We start from the raw sequence: 20,668 nt of genomic DNA on the forward strand, positions 1-20,668 counted from the left end.
ACTCGTGTGCTATAGAATGGTAACAAAACTCTTGATTCTTGGAACAGACTACTATTGACGTGTCTCTGTAACTACATGACCTTTCTGCATCATAGAGATTTGACTCTTGAAAATAGGTGCTAAATTGTTCGCATTCTTTTAACGAGTAAAAAGTGGTGCCACCGTAGTTAGCGCGCCATTCTTGCAGCTGGGGATTATTCGAATTCCAAGTTGAAAAGCTCTGTGCGTCCTCCCTATGGAATGCATAACTTTTCTTTTACTTCGTGCTTCGGTTTCCTCCCGCAATTCAAAGACTGTTAATGTAGGTTAGTGTAGGTTATGCAAATCGTCCTGTGGGTAGATTAGGAATGAATCATGTTTGTCAGGGGTACTGGGGCGAGGTGCCTCGAAATGCTGAAAGATATTACTCCGTACCAGTTTGCTAGATAGAATAAATAAAACAAAACGAGAAAGAAGTTGTTATTTTGTTTAGCTTCAAAGTGATTTGCTGGCTTAATATTTCAAATTGCTGTGGTAGTTTGAGAAAAAGATTCTCAGAGCATTCATTCATTTAGTATACAATACAGGACGATTTTTTTTATTGATAATGATGTGTTTCAGAAACATACATACAAAGCAGGCAGTCAGTGATTTCCGTCCATTGTTATTTGTCAGTTTATTTGCCTTCATGATGATCGCATACAGATATAAACGGTTACACATAAATATTCTGCTTTGAAAGTAAAAGAGAAGTTCTCCGTGTGGACTTACTTCTCAGTCAATAGATTTGTCCGTTACCAGTGTTTGTTTCTGTTTCCTTAACACTGATTCCTTATTGTTTATAGGACGAGGAATGGGTGTTTAATATGTTCATCTTACCATGCTTCCACCTTCATTTTAAGTGTTTACCCTCGAATTGAATGATGACTGATTATGTTGACTGATATTGTCCGACATTGATTACAATACCTCACAGGTCTCAGGAAACAAGTCCTAATGTACATATCATTATTTCATTGAGTTGGTTCAATGATTTGATTAGGTCTAAACACCCGCTATGCTATTCGCGTCTTAGCAGTACAAGCCTGGGGATCAAGGACTCGAAACATACCAAATGAAAACAAAGCTGCAAAGCTAGTATTCGAGAACAAGACTGTCTACAGAGCAGTTATTTTACTAACTTTTGAGTATTAGTAGGCTTTAGCATGTAGTCTTAATTGGCCATTAACTTCTGAATGATGTACTAGAGTTGAAAATTAATTATGCAAACGAAGGGTCGGATGTGCAAAATGTTTCTATTGGATCAATATTTGAAAGCTGCTTGTTGATTTTTGTATAAAATTGGGATTTATTTTTTTTTCTAACAGGAATACTTTGCTGCCAGAGGCCAGGCTGTTAATTTATTGTCCACAGGTAAATAATGCGTGTTTGAGGAATGAGCGCAAGTTGTCAGACTCCAGATAATCAGGGAGGAGAACAACATGCAGGTCAAGATACAATGATGAAATTGGGCCCATTGGGAAGTAACACGATATTTTCTATATTTTTCAGTTAACTTAACGGCAATTGTGATCCTGTCCCGCGGAAAATGTGGGCTCTCGAAATGCATTACCCGCTACCTGGTGGCCATGGCAGCAGCAGATCTAATGGTCGTCGTGTTTTCTGTTATATTGGAGAAAATTAATTATATCTATTTGTTTGCTGGTTTCTTGCTCAAAGCTCCGCTATGTTGTTGGACACCTGTGCTTGGGACCGCAACTATGGATTGCTCGGTATGGCTGACGGTCGCATTCACTTTCGATCGTTACATCGCTATCTGCTGTCAAACTGTGCGGAAAAGATACTGCACGGAGAGAACAGCAACTGTGGTGATAGTGGTGATGTGTGTACTGAACTCTGCTCAATGTTTCCCATTTTACTTTGTCGTAGATCCAGGGCGATGCGTTCCCAAAGCTGAATACTTTACATCACCCGTGTGGAAAGCCTATGAGCTATTTGACAGTATAATGAATCCGATTTTACCAATCTGCTTGATTTTATTGTTCAATGCTTTAACGGTCAGACATATTATAGCCGCGATTAGAGTCCGCCGGGGACTACGGGTGAGGAGCGAAAATCAGAAAGATCCAGAATTGGAGAACAGGAGGAAGTCAATGATATTGCTGTTCACTCTATCAGCCAATTTCATATTACTTTGGATGCCTTATGTAGTTCATTCCATGAAGTGGCAAGGTGAAAATTATTTTTACACTGACAGGTATTTCAATACACCGATATATATCTTACAGCAGTTTGGGTTTATGTTGCAGTTACTCAGTTCCTGCACCAACACGTGCATCTACGGACTGACGCAAAGGAAGTTCAGGGAAGAGCTGAAGAATGGAGTGAAATATTTCTTTACATTCAACGGGCGGCTCTTCAAATAATAGTTGCCCACATTTACATCTCTCTTTATTTTGATGGAGGTCATTCAGTTATCCCCCTTTTATTTACATGCAGTATAAGGAATTTCAATGTCCAGTCCAGTCTATCATGAAGTAGCAGAGTAACTGTGGGCCTTATAGCCTAATTCTTCATTATCATTGCAAATGTATAAATTTCTGAGAACTGAAATTGTGAGCACGAGTGTGTAAGATTTAGACTTCTGTTCCTTAGAAATGACTGACGAATTCATTTTTTTCGTGCAAGAAATGACTGGAATCAAAAATAAAACTGCATATCTCAATAAGATAATCTCACCCCACAATCCTGTCAAATTAGCTTCGCTTTCTGTTCTTGTGTTGCACACAATTTTGTTTTGTTTTGATTGCCAAAATATTCCAGAAAATTGTGAGAATTGGTCAGTCCATCTTTTATGCTCATAGTCTTAGTTTCCTGGACCTGAAATAATATGGTTTGGGGAACGAACGTTAAACAGCTAGACTGCAATTCGAAACTGCAGCGCAGTATATGAGAGGCTACTGGACTTAGTGACTCCCGTCATTTGAAGAGAGCACGAATCACCTTGGTATTGAAAGAAACGAGACAAGTGGGGGTGAATAAATGATTGCCAGAATTGGCACTCTGGAGTGAATAGTCTATTTCATCCTGTAGGGATACATGATAAAAAAAACAATATTCTATAAGCGAAACGTGCAAAACAAATCAGAAGAATTTACCGCAAACAAAAGGAAATCTGGACGCAACACACACAAAATGCTGGAGGAACTCAGAAATCCAGGTAGCTTCTAGAAAAGGAGTACCGTCGTTTTTGTTTTTATTTGCGGCCCTAAACCCATTCTTTCTATTAAGTATTTTACCTCTGCAAATAAACTTGTCCTTCGGTTCTTGATTCCTCAAGTCTGGGAAACACTGACTGAATTCGGCCAATCTATGGAGAAATCGATATTGTGTAAGAACACCCCGCTGTTTCCTAAAATCCAAGGAAAAGTATACCAACCTGTCCAAATCCCTCTATTCCTCAGTCCCTCGACTAATTGCAATATACTTTTATATCTTATTTCAAATGCAATAACATATTTCCAATAGCAGTGGGATCAAAACAGAACCGATTTTTTATTTTTACGTACAGTTGCACAAGCATCTTGCATCACAGCACCAGGACTTCCCAACCTGTAAGCTTAATCACTTGAATGATTAACTGAACGTCCCAAAAGCCTTCTTCACTTGCTGCCTAACTGTGATTCCACTGTCACCGAGATATGCACTTGATTTTAAATAACACTAAATTGAAGCGCTGTTTTGGATTGGTTTATAAAAAAATCAAAACTTTGTACTTATTTGACCTGTACTCTATTTGCTATTCCGCGAACCAAATGTTCAGCTATTCTAGAGTTCTCCGTAATTTTGATAACCCTTTTCACTTTCCACTATTCCAGTCATATTAACAAATTTACAAACTTACCAATCACAGTAAAATAGTATAGATGAGAAAGGTCAATAGGCGTCCTTACGTTCTTTGACGCACTACTCCAGTCATGGGGTATAATTGCCATAACGACAATTGTGTTTACAGTATGAGGCCGTTCCTTTTATTCCATTACGTCTAACCTACACGAAAAGCACTAAATGTGGAACGGTATGAAGGGCCTAACTAAATTTCAAAAATAACATATCTGCCTCTTTGAAATAGTCTCCTATTTGATCAGACATCAAAAGCATTCACGTTGGAAAACCATGATTCCCACATTCCCACGTACAGAGCCTCCCTGTCTACTTAATATCAAACACTCTTTTTCGAGATGCGTACATGTGTTTAACAACCAGAATCAGATACAGTAACACATCTACTTTGTATGTTGAAATTTCTGGTCAACACTTACTGTCTTTTTTTTTAGTCCGTCCTAAATTCTGGACAATATCAGCAAATATCAGAATACAGGCTGTTGATAAGAATAAGATACATCTCTCAGGTAGGTTTAGGGCAATTACACCCCGCTAATCCCAAACCACTAATCACCACACCACCACCCATTACCACACATCACCACTATTCACCCCCACAACCAACACCACCACCATCAATGCCACGACGTGATCTGGGATAAATCTGGCGATTTTTTTACCGACATACATTGAAGACAACCACGAGTGAAATGCGGAAAATGCTCAAGATACTTAAATGTTTATATATTTTCCCCCACGGAAGTTGTGTAAATTAAAGACCTCGCTCATCTCCCGCAGCTTCACAGAAATATGTGAACTTTCGTCTGTGATAGCAGGATTCTCTCACGGTCTACACTTATCCCATTAATATTTTGGAAAAATATTAAAGTTTATATATTAAGTTTTTTTGCGTCACAGTCTTTTCTGCCATCTCACATGTCATCTTTTTGACCAGATTTCCTTCTTGGGTGGCCTCGTAGATTTAACGATGCAAGGTAGTAAATCCGTATCTTAAACAAATTTTGATGCAGTATAATCTCAGAAAGAAATGAGGGTTGTAGCAGACTTATTAATTCTGGACATTGGTTTTGCACTCGAGCTGGCACTAATAAATACCTACCAACTGTCGAAAATGAACACACACACAAACACACACACACACACACACACACACACACACACACACACACACACACACACACACACACACACACACACACACACACACACACACACACACATATCCTTTCTTCATTAAACAAGTCCAGATTAGGTATTTAGAGGGCGGTTATAGTAAACACCAAATGTACAGATTACAAGAAAATTCAGTAGTTGAACTTGCAAGCTAGATTGCTAATCAAGCTAAGTCTGAACATCTGTTACTTAGAATAAACAAATACAATGGAATCAACAACAACAAAAAAGAACAACTACACGCAATGCCTGATAAGCAAAACGGGCAAAATAAGATAAACCAACAACAACAATAACAAAATAATAATAATAATAATAATAATAATAATAATAATAATAATAATAATAATAATAAAAGACTTTAGAAGATAAATGGAGTAGACGTTATCCCGATAGTAATATCTAGATCTGCTGCCATTCCGAAGTTACTGCAAAATAACATTAAACAGTTAGAGCTACACAGCAACATCTATGTATATCTAAGAAATCCACAATAACGAACACCACTAGAATAGTACGAAAATTCCTAGCAGTTGACAATTAAGTATTTTTGGCTATGCCCAAATTTCAGGATATACCAGCTTGAGCTGAAAAAGAATGCAGTATTAATCAGATCCCAACAGGTATGTCTACCAGCAGCACCGGAATCTTGGGTGGCCAATAGCAGCACCGGAATCTTGGGTGGCCAATAGCAGCACCGGAATCTTGGGTGGCCAATAGCAGCACCATAGTGGACGAGACAAGACGACAGCATTGGCTTCAGGCAACAGGATGTAGAGTTCGGAGTAACTCATTGAACGATATGCCGCGCAGCAGCATAGACTGGGAAAACAGGTAGAGATTCGGGGCTCGATGCCTGGCTCTGCACGACGGTCTAGGATGCTGGGACATCAGACGCAGGGAAAGGACACCAATCGATGTAAAATCCGCTGCTACCATCCCATCCTCGCAAGAAAGAAGTCCAGACAGGTCTGTACTCAGATTGGGCGGTGTTCTGATTAGCGTCCTCTCCTTGGCTGAACCAGAAACATGGCTGTAAGTATAAAAGCAAATACATCTTGTCTTTATAAACAGAAACATTTCTCCGGAATACATTGATATGTCCGCTGCCTGGGAATCGCCAAGAATGCATGGAGCTTGCGCTAGGCATTCCAGTATGCAAAAAGTTAATCGTGCACTGCTGAATAGATGAGCAGGCATCGGGAACCCCCAAAAAAGTTACCGCTGAGATTCCAACTGGCCCACAAGTAACACAGGCTGCGAAGGCAAGAGGTGTTTCTTAGGGGAACAGCAAACGTAAAACTGAGACAACTAAAGCAGTTAGGAGAAGAAAGACGTATACTCCAGTAACGGGACAAGACCGATATAAGAGTTAACAGGGAAGGTAAGTTAAGGAAATATAACATCCATACAAGATACGATCAACCTAACGTTTGTGTATACAAAACTAGGGTAAATAGATGCATGAATGCACCAGTCGAAAAAGACAGAATTATCAGATCAGAAACAACGAGGAATGTTAACAGAGAGCAGACAGACTAAATTCGATGCACGAGACTGCTAACAACCGTGGCACAGCATCACAAGCAATGAGATAATGAACTTTTAGTGTAACATCTGGTCAAACAGGGTGATCACAAAATAACCAAAAGTAGAAAAGTACTGGCTGTGATTCTATTCATTATTATTGTTATAAAATGTTTGTCTTCCTCCGTACCTATTGATGCATATCAACAATTGTCTTAAAATTCTTGAGAAGTGCCTGAACTTATGACAGAATACAAAACGTATCTTTAGCCAAGGGGAAATCACAAAAAGTTACCAAAATATTCTCCTATTACTTGCTAACAAACTGTACTTTACTCACAACTATACAATGCATTTTGATAACCATAACATACTTAGAGATGAGCAGAGAGGATGCCAGAAGGATATGAAAGGAGGTAATGAAAAAAAAACAACCGTTAATACATTCCATAATTTTAAATCAAGCCCGGCAGAAAAGCAGAAATCTTTCATGTTGCTCTATTGACTGCCAAAAGACATTTGACCATGAATGCAACATTCATAGTTAAATTATTTCCTAATATATAACATTACACGCAATATTTATGAATTCCCCTAGCATCTCACGAATTGATGTGATACTACAATCACCATGTCTACTAACACCGAAAAAAAACAACAACATTTATCAAGATAGACGGAGGCATTTTCCAAGGTGATTGTTTATGTCCACATAGTTCGGTCTGGATATTAACACACTCCCTCATTTACTGAGTCGGAGGAAAAGTGGATATCACATCAGAAACAAAGAAATGAGATATAAACTGACACACCATTTCTGCATGGATGATTTGAAATTGTATGTTCCATCATCAGTAAAGCTAAACTTTTTTGACAGATAAAAACGTAACCTTTGGAATGGATAAAGGCAGATGAAGACACAATGCTAAACGCTAATAGAAGAGTCTGAAGGTTCGTAGTAACTGAAAACTGAGCGTGCTTAGATATGGCCATATTTACGTGTTACGTGACCGCCAACAATGAATATAGAATTGAGTCAGGTTTCATAAACAAATAAACATTTATTAAACTCTGCTGAACAAAAATGAAAGATAAACAAACGACTAACTTAACCGCAAGTTAACTGCTGTACGGCAACTCTAGAACAGTTCATAAAGCGGTAAATGCGAACACAATCTTAAAGAGGTAAATTCAAAAGTCCAAGTGATTTATACAGTCAATTAGAAGGGACGTTCCTGAAGTAACGATTTCCTCAAAGACGTGACGTTACTGCTGATCCCCGCCGAAATATGCCTTGTCCGAAGGATTTACTATGAAGGAAGTTAAAATGGCTTAATGAACTCTGCACAACCCTTTCTACTTTTACAGGCAGGGATTATCTCATATGCAGGTCACTATTTTCTGAACGAAGGTTCCGTAATGTTGATCCTGTATTAAACTGCCGAACAACACAAACTTTACTCGATCCTTCGGGTTCCCGTACTTCGGTAAAGTCTTCACTCTCCAATGCTTAGACTTTAAAATTAAATCAAACATACATCAAACAGAACTAGCAGCAATTGGAGAATCTGCCGGCTCGACGATTCTGTAACTTACAGTAAAAAATAAAACTCAAGATTAAAACGAAACTGCGTTATCAGACAAATAATTCACATAGCGGAGTAACTGAGGCCTTAAACGACGACTCATCACAAAACTCCTGCGTCGCAGCAGGCTTTCCAGATTTATAACTGTTGGAACATGTCATCACGTGACGTCACACTGGCGGGAAAATTAAATCACGCACCATCACAAGACCATTTCATCATGCTCACCAGATACTCAATTGCATTATGGTCATAAGACAGTCACAAGGTACCAACGGGGTATGTAACACACGGTTTATTAGCTTCTGGTCATCCCAGAGGAATTACACAACAGTAATAAACAACTAGTCCTTCACAGAAAACAAAGCGTGCTTAGCTAAGCCCGCACTTACGTATTCATTGGCTTGAGCTGAAAAATTTTCATAATAATGATGCTGATGATAATGATGATGATAATGATTATGATGGTGATATTAATAATAACATTATTATTATTATTATTATTATTATTATTATTATTATTATTATTATTATTATTATTATTATTATTATTATTATTATTATTATTATTATTATTATTATTATTATTATTATTATTATTATTATATTGTACGCTTTTGAAATAATAATTTGGTTCGAAACTGATATGTAAAATTTACCAAAAAATAGCATGAAACGGAAGTGACAAATTGAAGAAAACATTATGTACACACAAATGAACTTAAGTTAACAAATAATAGGACAGAACTGGAAATAAAAATAACAAGCATTAAATATCTCCACAACAGTCGGGTAAAACTCCGAAGGATATATTTTCATCAAGGAAAATATGATTCAGCACTCTACCCGGGTATATCCAATTCTGAGAACAAGTATACACCACCACATCAATCATCAAAATCTTACGTTAAAATACCAACTTATGAAATCATACCTTACTACAGATGCAAGCAACTTCCAGGTTTAGAGTCGGAATATCGCACAGTATATTATGAGCGATCAATTATTACGGGTAGAACAAGCCATGTTAACTGTTCGGATATTATAATACAGGATAAACTGGCAAGAAGAACTTAACTTAATAAATATGCCCAATTCCAAAGGAAACAACGTACAGAAAGAAATAAAGGTTTACACAGAACTATCGATGTGCATCTTCAGAAAGCCACAATACTCGACACCATTAGAATAGTCCAAAAGTTCGTAGCAATTGAAAGCTGAGCGTGATTGCCGATGCCCATACTTCTATCAGCCTGAACCGAGACAGGTCTTTCAATCAAAACAAATAACAAGATTAAACGTATTGCATTTGCATAATTTCGTAGTCCGAAACCGTTCGGGAAAATTTACTAAAGGAAATAAGAAACAAAAACGACATATTTCAGAACCCATTATACAAGCTGTAATAAATTTAAATTAACAATACCTTGTACAGAAGGAAGAAGAAGAATATCAGTTACCTAAAATCTGTTGAACATTCAGAAAAATCGTCTCAGGATATACTTACATCAACGAAAACAGGCTCCAGCATTCCACGGTGGAATATGAAATGCTAATAATAAGTATACAGCACTAAACATCAATGGTAGAAAAGCCCAGCAAAAAATGAACAAAATAATTCTATTAAAGTCAAATTAACCAATGGGACAGTACGACATTCCGTGGGAAGACATCTTTACGATCTTAGCAGACGCGATATTGACAAGAAAGTGTCTGATGCCAAGCTCAGAGCTGGAGACCATTTCCCCGAAGCGAAGTTCCTTGTCGCAATGCAGGAGAAGTGGTTAACATGAAAAACATCAAATATAACTCATAAACAGTCACCAAGCTTCCCTGTGCCGTGAGTACAGAAAATTCGGAGGGAAAACAAAATCCGTCCAGCATATTACAAGATCTTGCAGCATCTTCACAAACTGATTACTTACAGAATCACAAGCCAACGTCAAGCGTCTTGTATTCGATTATAAATCTTCTGTGGAATAAAAATTCAAAAATTAAAACTAGACCTTACTGTAAACATAAGCCTGATCCAGCGGCCCCTTTGGAAAAAGGATGGAGGAAGAGAAGAGATTATGCTCTTACAGAGGGGGCCGCTCTCTTCGGTACAGTGGCAATATTTTGTTAGTGATTATACTACCGGAAAAAAAATACTGTGATGGTATGAGTCAACGGCAACGTCACCTAACATGCTTTGATCCCGTGTATTTCAGTAGATGGTAACAGTGCTCGAGATTTTAGGGACTCCACAGAGAATGTCAATTGCAAGACGATGGACAATCTCGACAACCTTTCAGAACAACAAGAAAATGTGACAGGAAATAGGGACTTTACATTGTGATTAAAAAGGTGAAAACGGTTTGTCACTAATAAATTACGCACAGGTTGTCAGAGAATTGTTACCATTGGTTCTTCCCTATCCCAACGTCAAAGAGAAGGCATCTGGCAAGCAAATAGCTCATCCATGGTGTCTGTAGATTCACTGTGGCAGGATATAGAACCAGTATCGTTCCACCGAAAGCACATTTTCCTACAACAGGCTGATGCAAGGAGCATCTGAGACAGTTCTCAAATTGACTATACCTGATGATGATATGTGTCTCCAAGGAAAAGATAAAATTTTTACTTTTTCATATATCAATCAGCGTTTGACAATCTCTTCCAGAACTAAACCTACCAGAGAGGTAAGACGGCAACTAAACTATCCTCATCCGTATTTTTTGAACCACAACCGATATTAAACTCACTTAATCCTACCCGAAGATGTAACACCACCAATGGTATAAATGAATGGATTTCAATGAGTTGTAATTATTGATTACAATAAATAAAGTGCCAATAGACAAAATAACCCTGGGCAGGCGGTTCAGACGCCGTGACGCAAAAAAAAAAACAGGTAGGGTTCTCCATATAAGCTTTCCCAAACAATTCATATCATTTGAAGAATTAAAGATGCTGCTGAATTTCATTGCGATAAATATGGTTTAATTTAAGTGCTTGATCCGTGGATTCTACATAATATAATTGAAGGGTTTCTCAGAGAAAATGACGTTATTCCTTGTCTATAAGAACTCCTCGAAGAAAGGGACTTAGGCATGTGTGAGCGCCCTGTACAAATCATCGCTGCTTCAGATATAGAATGCGATATCCTGCAATTAAAAACATCTTCAGAATTTACTATGGTGTACTCATTGCTGTTGGCATTCTGGGTCATGTACTGGAACTGACTGGTAATTTTGAGCTTCTGTCTAATGCATTGCACTTGACGCTTTACGTTTGCTGTACGTTACCGCCGCGATACTCACTCAATTGTATTATTTCAGGAAAAAAAGAGATCTGTGAAGAAGAAAATGTTGATAATACTTGCTCCAAAGAAATTAGTGCTACTTTACTGATGCAAGACTAGGTGGGAGATTGAATGATGTTTCTCAATAGAAATTCGTACATTAATCTCTGTTCAATTTAAGAATATAATGCGAATTTAAGTATTCGTTAATACAGTGAAATACCAGAAATATTTAAGCACAATATGTTTGAAAACGCAACGTCAACAGTGTTCTGCACAAGCTGAACGTCCTTTCAAAGAACTCGGTTGTTGAAGCAGCTGTGTCAGATAAAAAGCTGGTGACTACTCAGACCTGTCAGCCTCTGGCAGATTCAAAACGATTGTGCTTACAATACCGTGGAAGCATTCTAAAAGAGTGGAGAGAATTCGGGGAGAAAATTCCTAGCCACGTTCAATTTAATCCGGAAATCTGAACAACTTTACTCTCTCTAAATGAATATAGAATTTTCGCTCGGCAGTCTTCCCAAACACGACTATAATTGTACTCGATCTGCGCATCTCATTGTCACGGGAGTATTTTCGGATTTAGGCATGCGCCCTGAAGAGTTCGTCGCGTGCACTTGCTTGTACAAATAAAGAAAATCAGTTGGAACGTAACTTCATCACGCTTTCGAATTCACGACATTTACATACCAATGTTATTGTCAGTCTACAATACATTTATTTCGAGTTTTCCTTATGTGTTATTTTGACAAGTACTTTCTGATAATCTATGCACGAATATGAACTAATCCTTGTATCCTAGTTCAGAGTTGACTTGGTTTCCTTTCTTTGTAAAGATATATCTTTATTTTTCTGTGGTTCCTCAAATGAGCATACCTTTGTCCTGTAATCGGGGTCTGTAGCGAGAGTCCTGTCGCTCCGCGGGGTGGAACATCTAGAAAGTGACGGCTCTTGGGTTTTATATGTTTCGCCGTTCCAGGAAACTTGGGTGCGTGGGGAAGAAAGTTCATGTTGGCTTTTCTCTTTCAGTTGATTTAACGGCAATTAAGATCCTGGGGAAAATGTGGCCTTTCTAAATGCATGACACTCTACCGACTGGCCATGTCAGTAGAAAATCCGATGGGCGTCGTCGTCGCTGTTAAATTCCAGCAAATTATTTTTATCTACCTGTTTGATAATTTCTTGTCCATAACTCCGGTGTGTGCTGAGATAATTGTTCTGCGGGTCGCAAACTTTGACTGTTCCTTTTGATTAAAGGTCGGGTTTACTTTCGATCGCTACATTTTCATCTGCTTTCAGAAGTTGCGAAAACGATAATGCACTAAGAACATAGCGATTATGGTGGTAGTAAGTGTGTGCAGAGCGTATTGCATTAAAGCTCTGTTAGTTTATTTTGCTGTGAATCCTAAACGCTGAGTCGGCATGAGGCATACTTAACGTCACCGTTGCGGAGAACGTACCAGTTGTGTGACGGTATTCTGACTCCTGTTATATCAATCTGCTCAATGCTGCTGTTTAATACATTAACCGTCAGACATATACTGACGGCGAATAAAGTCCGCCGGGCACTTCGGAACCGCAGTCAGTATCAGAAGATTGCAGAGTTGGAACGCCGGAGAAAGTCAATTGTTTTCTTATTCCATATAGCAACCAAATTCAGTTTTCTGTGGACACCCAATGTTGTATACTATATGAACTAGCAAGTGGAAAATTATATCTACACCGACAGATAAACACCAACCCAAGATATATCCTACAACAAGTTGGCTTTATGCTGGAGTTTCCCAATACTTGCAGCAACACATATATCTACGGACTAACACAATTAAATATCAGAGAGGAGCTGAAGAATGGGTTGAAATGTATTTTTACATTGAATGTACTACTTTGTAAATAAAATTAAAACCAGATTAGTTCATTTTATCGCAGTCCTTCCGAAGAGTTTACCTTAAATGTGTGACTTCGCACACTGCTGTTTTAATATCTCAAGTTAGGGCTGATTAACTGTAATACAGGAGATTGATTGTGTATCGTTAAAGCTGGACTATTGATACCTACACTATGAAACTGCAGCTCATCATGGCTGATGAAAAAAGTAAATCAGAAGAAATAGTTTCTATTGGATGTTCATCTCTGTGAAAAACAGATGTTTACTAAAGTGTTACGAAAGCAGAAACACAGGATATTACCAGTCTAAATATAAAATTATTCCTGATAAAGGTTTGATTTAGCACTGTCGTTGGTCGCTTATTTCTATTATTCCAGATCTCCAGCCTCTGAAGTTCATCAGGATTAATTGTTCTTAAATAGCGGTTGCTGTACCGATTACGACAGCATATGTGCTTTAAGAAGACTCATCAGGAACAAGATTCCTCAAATCGGTGATATGAGGTTATCTACCTGAGCACGACATTATACTTTTTTCTCTTGTGAATATTACGAATGTGCTGTGCGCGCCTACTATTGTAATTGCATTTTCATTCCAGCAGGAATAGTTGAGCATATGATTTAAAAAAAAACTCGATTTTACAAGGCGTACATGATAAGTTCGCGGCCTAAGATAGAAGGAGATGAGTCATTAACCTGAAATTGACTGAATAATCATTCCAAGAGTTGACCTGAATGTGCATGTAAGGGGAGTTGTATTACTCATCTCCTCTTGCCACTGGCCACGAACTTATCAATCACCCATTCTGTGGGCGCTTTCTGAAAGTCCAAATTCCGTATGCTGTGTGACTGCTGTACTAAGTGTGTAAATGTAGGAGGGGTCTACGTTGAAAAATAAATGTGCTATATTTTCTAAAGTTGACCCCTTTTTCCTTAAGCCACGGACTTATCAATCACCCCTCGTATCTTTCTTCTAAAGGTTTTATTTGTATAAGCATGTTTCTTTTTCGCACTGCTACGTCATACGTGTGATCTTTCAGCAAGTATGTTTTCCATTTTACAAGTGGAGGAGGAGCCTTTCATTACGAAAATTCTGACTTTCCCACAACGAGGTATCCATTACAGTATAAACAAATTCGGCAGGGGTAGGAACTGGAGTGGCAGCTCAGACACAGGAGCTGCTGTGGTGAAGGTATTGCGGATGCAATGTGAAGGGAGACTATTAGAAATGAAAGACAGTGCATAGGGCGTCAATAAACCAGTTAGATTGGTTGAAATGTGCTTGACTTAATGTAACATCTATAAGAATGAAGGGTGATTAACTTAGAAAGTGGATCACCAGTTGGAGATACAACATTATGATCTGGCTGAATCACAAAATCAGGAATGACTGCGGAATATTCGGAAATAGTTGTATCAAAAGGAGAAATATAATTAGATAAAATATGCGGGGTAATGACACTGCTATTCAAGGGTCGCGTACATGCTATATAACTGGAGGACGTCATGGGTGGAAGTCAGAAACCTCAAGGGAACAACCGCTCTTTTGCGAAGATTATATAGACCCTTCAACAGCAATAGGGGCAGATCATGAATCCTGTTTTGAAAAGGTGAAAAAATAAAATGTTTGCTTGCAGAGGTGGCTTAAAATTTCTCAATATCGATTGGTGCCTTCTGTGATATAAAGAGGCAAAAGTAGTTTGGTTTGACCAAGAAGGATACCTGTTACCTGACAGCACATGTAGAGACGCCAAAAACAGCAGACACCGTACTGCCAAGAGCACTGTAAAATGGACCTGGTAAAGTGATATATTTCTCAGTGTCTGACCATCTCCTGGACGTTGACCACAACTCTGAGATCTACGCAATGGCCTTGGAGAAGACGGCACGGAAATGCGGTGATGACGACTATGATTTCAGTAGTCAGGCACATGGTAAGAAAAAATTGAGAGCAAATATATTAGTGCCAATGGGGAGTTTTCTCAGGGAGTAAATGGAGAGTTTTGTCTCATTGAAGCAGGTAAACAGTGCAATAATAATTAAATATTAGCTAACAACTGAAATAGAAGACATCGTCCGGAAGAAGAAAAAAATCTTCAAAACTTTCAGCCGCCATTGCTGAAAGGAGTTATAAGGCATTCATACAGGAGATTATTAAGGCAGTTAGAAAGAGACATGGAAAAATAACGCTCGTGAGTTGATTTAAAACGACATTGTATATGTATACGAATAACAGGAAGATGACTAGAACAAGAGTGTAATAATAATGGTTAGTCGAGGAAATATGCACCTGTAATCGGAGGAGGGGGTGGGACCACCCTCTGAATTCACCAGAATTCACGAGTTGGCGGAACGTCAGCAAATGTGAGGTCAGCACAGAGCAGACAAATAAGCTGCAAGATATTGCAGTTAATATAAACAATTTCTATAAGTTTTGAAAAACAATCATTAGGTTTGTATGCCCCGGAGAACGCATGGTATGTCACCCAGCAATTACGGAAATGTGGACCGACTTTGCTGCACATTTAGCGACGATCCTTACATTTAAACTGTCCGCAAGGGCGGTGCCTAATTAGAGAATAGAGGCAAACGTTAATTTCCTTTATGCTCGGAACTTAACATGGATAACACTGGGAATTAACCAGTATGTATCAATCAATTTCAAAGGTTTGTGATTATTCTGTCAAGGATCACCTTAATAAAGGGCAGGCAACAGGAATGTTGAAGATTCTCATTCCTTGAATAAGCACCTGAAGTGGTGTCATGTCACATAGCAAATTCTGAGATGAGATGAACAACGTGGTGCAATACCTTTCAAATATTATTGTCAAAACCTATCTATTCTATCGTTAGATGAGACGTTGTACTTGATCTGGTATTGGAAAACAAACTTGGTCATGTGTCAGATATTTCCGTAGGAATGCATTTTGGAAATAGTCACCAAAAATCTATCTCTTTCAACATCGCGCCGGAGCGGGACAGGAGCACGCAATTTAGGAAAACATTTAAATCGGTAGGGGAACTATGATGCTATTAGGCAGAACTTGGGTGAATAAACAGGGAGCAGATGTTCTAAGGGAGATGCAAGGCAGAAATGTCGCAAATACTCAGGGAACATTTGCATGGAGATCTGCATAGTTATCTTCCGTTGTGGCAGGGACAGGATGGCAGAGTTAAAGAACCATGGTGTAAAAAGTATAAAGAAAAAAATGCTAAGAAAAAAAGAAACGCTTATGACAAGTTCAAGAAACTAGCTACTATTAGAGCTCTAGCAAATTATAGTGTTGCCAGGAAGGAGCTTAAGACGGGAATTAGGTGAGCCAGAAGAGGCTAGGAGAAGGCCTTGTTGAGCAGGATTAAGGAAAACACCAAAGCATTCTACAAGTACGTTAAGAGCATGAGGATGAGCCGTTGTGAGACTGGGACCAATCAGGTGTGATAGCGTAAACGTGTGCATGGAGTTGGAGGAGGTAGCGAAGGAACTTAATGAATACTTTGCCTCAGTGTTCACCAGTTATAAAGCTCTTGTCAATTGTCGGGATGACATACAGCGGACGGAGACACTTGTGCAGATAGACATTACGAACGAGGATGTATTTGGAGCTTTTGGAAAACATTAATCTAGTTAAGTCACTGGGACGGGATGAGATATACCCCAATTCACTATGGTAAGCGATTACCGAAGCTCTTTCTATCATCTTTGCGTTGTCAATAAAGCGGGAGATGTTGGCGAGTTGTAGGTGTTGTTCCTTTGTTCAAGAAAGGGAGGAGAAATATCCGAGGAATTCATAGACCAGTAAGTCTGATTTCAGTTGTGGGCAGGTTGTTGGAGAAGTTTTTGGGAGGCATGTTTTACAAGCATTTGGAGAGATATAATTTGATCAGCATGGCTTTGTCAAGGGCTGGATGTGCCTTCCGATCTTGATTGAATTCACTGAGGATGTAATAAAGCACATTGATGGAGCAGCTGGCACAGTGTAAATAGATGTCTGGAAGGCATGTGGTAAGGTTCCACATGCAAGGATCCTTCAGAAAGTAAGGTATCATGGGATCCAAGGAGATCTTGCTTTGTGGATCCAGAATTGGCTTGCCAACAGTAGGCAAAGGGTGATGTAATTAGCTTGTATTCTGCATGGTGGTCGATGACCAGATGCGTTTTGCTGTCTCCTTTTTGTGTTCTTTTTTCAATGACATGGGTGAGGAACGAGAAGGCTAGGTTAGTAAGTATGCTGATGACACAAAGGGTAGGGGTGTTGCGAATAGCTGGAGGGTGATCAGAGGTTTCATAAAAAGTGGCAGATGGACTTCAACCTTATAAGTGTGAAGTGGTTTATTTTGCTAGGTCGAATTTGGAAAACAATATAATATAAATGGTTAGACTCTTGGCAATGTGGAGGATCTGAGAGATCTTGGGGTCCGTGTCGACAGGATATTCAAAGGTTGACAGTGTTGTTAAGAAGGAGCATGATCTGTTGGCATTCATCAACTGTGCATTGAGTTCAAGAGCCGTGAGCTAATGTTACAGCTATGTAAGACCCCACTTGGACTGCTGTGTTCATTTGTGGTCACCTCATTACAGGAAGGATATGGATACTACAAAGAGAGTGCAGAGGAGATTTACTTAGTTGTTGCCTGGATTGGCGGGAGTACCTTAAGAAAACAGTTTGAGTGTACTTGGCCTTTTCTCATTGGCGCGACAAAAAATCAGATGCGACCTAATTAAGTTGTATAAGATGATGAGTGACATTGATCATGCGAATAGGCAGAGGCTTTTTCCCATAGCTTAAATGGCTAACGAAAAGGGGCATAGCTTAAGGTGCTTGCAAGTAGGTAAAGAGGGGCTGTCAGGGTGTTTTTTTTTCACACACAGAGTGGGGGTACGTGGAATGTACCGCGGGCGCAAGTGTTGGAAACGACACTCTAGGGTATTTTAAGAGCAGTTTAGATAGGTACATGGAGCTTTGAAAAATAGTGGGCAATGTACCAGGAAAATTCTTGGCTGTCTCTGAGTAGGTTGCATGATCGGCAGTAGAGTGTGGGATAGTAACTTGCTGTAAATTTCTATGCTCTATGTTAAAACCGAAACACGAGAGTAACACATTTAAAAAAGATTCTATGCCACCTTCCGCAATATCCCTAAAGGGTTTCAAGTATAAATCAAAAATTGCTGCCTGCCGCAGATTCCAGAAGCACCCATGCACTGATCGTCCAATGCATACTCCCCGTGCACAGAAAAACTAGTCACTATCACCCAGCAACTTGAAAAAAAAAATAGAGCTTTGCTCAGTTCCCAAATGGGATATCGGAAGTTTGTTGAGAAAAGGGTCTTCACGTCAGGTCCATTGCTCGAGCATAAAGGCAAGAGCAGGTCGAGGCAACGAAATGGAGCTCAGACCAGCGGACAGTGTGCGTTTTGGATTGATTAGTGAGAGAAAATTAAAGGAAGGTAGAGACCAGAGTAGCGGCCATGGTCTGAGTGAAAATGGTCAGTGATGATTTTTAGTCTTTAGCTCTTCTAGGCTTCAGCGACGAGAGGCTTCACTCAGAGAAAGCAAAGAAACGAAACGCTCAAGATTGTTGATCTATCTCTTCTTTATGTCTGTTCAGCAATTACAGTAGACAGGTGTCGTATGATGTTTGTGCTGCACTTCGGTATCTGGTAAGGCGGGGAGACCTCCAGTATCCCTAATCAATAGAAATACAATTAGTGCATCCCACCGCAGCTTCTTAACAAAATGCGTTTAGTAGCCGGAGCTGGAACTGGATTGACTCAGGATATTTCGGTAAGACGAAAGAGTAATAGCTACGACATAGAGAGGTAATTACAGCCAGTGCTGGACTCAGGAAATTGGGTGACAGTCAGGAAGGTGAAAGGGAATTATGAACTAGTGAGGCGAAGTCCTCTGAATATTACCCTCAATAATATGGATACTACACTGTATAATTTTGGGGAGTAAGTCATGTCCTAACAGAGGAAAATCACAATGTTTGGGACTTAGCACTTGTTCAGCTTCTGTTACTCAAAAGTGAAGGTGGAAGAAGAGGCACGCTGTGGTGATAGGGAATTCGCTTGTTCGGGGAATAGACAGGATATTCTCTGACCGAGAACGAGATTTACGGATAGTATGCTGCCTCCGAGGTGCCTGGTTCCGGGATAGGTGGGATCGAGTACTCAATATTGGAGGGCAAAGGGAGTTCACGGAGTTAGGTACTAAGTTACAGGTCATTATCTCCATGGTTGTGAGCATAGGATTGCTCCCTAGGCGGGTGGTAGTGGCGGTAAAACTAGGACGATTATACAGATTAATAGGTGCTGAGGAGTTTGTGTAGGAGGGAGGGCATAAGAATTTTGGATCATTCGGCTCTCTTCCAAGAAATTGAGGACCTGTTAGGAGATCGCTTGCACCTGAATTGGAGGAGAACTAATATCTTAGCGGGAAGGTTTGCTAATTCTGCACGGTGGGGTTTAAACTAGAGTTGCAGACGGTTGGGAGTCAGAATGCCAGAACAGTAGAGAGGTTGTGGAGGCAGATGTTGCTAATAGCTCGGATGAAGTTAGGAACCAAATGGTTGAGCATGTTGTGGCACAACCGAAAAGGATGAATACAGGGCCGAATGCGCGCAGAATATGGAATAGTGTGGATAAACTTGCAGGACAGTTGAAGACTGGGAAGTATGATGTTCGACTCACCACTCTGTTATGGCTGAAATATTACACCTAGGAGCTTAATGTTCAAGGATAGACGATTTACCGAAAAGATAGGCGAGAATACAGCGGGGGGGGGGGGGAGAATACAGTTGGTAGAAATGAAATCAAATAATTACTAATTTGTGACATAGGATCAGGAGGTGATGAATTACTGCAGAAAGAGCTGATGAACTATCAAAATGCAGAATAAAAATACCGCGAGATGCAGTAGTATACACACCCCAATCATTAGGATGGATGTGGACTGCAAATTAGAAGTGTATTACAACGGAATATAGAAAATACATGTCATAAGAGTAATGCTACAATCGTCAAGGGGGTATATAATATGCGGCTAGGTTGGGAAAATCAGGTTACAGCTAGATTACAGCAGCCGGAGATAGGATTTCTAGTCAGCCTGCGAGATGACCATTTGGAACAGCTCCTGATTGAACCCACAAGATGATCAACTATTCTGGATTGTATGTTGTGGAAAGAACCGAAATTGATTAAAGAGCTTAAGACAATATAACGCAGAGGGAAAAGTGATCAGAGTAAGATACAATTCACCCTGAAATTGGAGAAGGAAGAGTAAAACTCTAGTGTGTTATTAGTACAGAAGAGTAAAAGAAATTA

The sequence above is a fragment of the Hypanus sabinus genome, chromosome 24 (genome assembly GCF_030144855.1).
Source record: "Hypanus sabinus isolate sHypSab1 chromosome 24, sHypSab1.hap1, whole genome shotgun sequence".
Classification (NCBI taxonomy): Eukaryota; Metazoa; Chordata; class Chondrichthyes; order Myliobatiformes; family Dasyatidae; genus Hypanus; species Hypanus sabinus.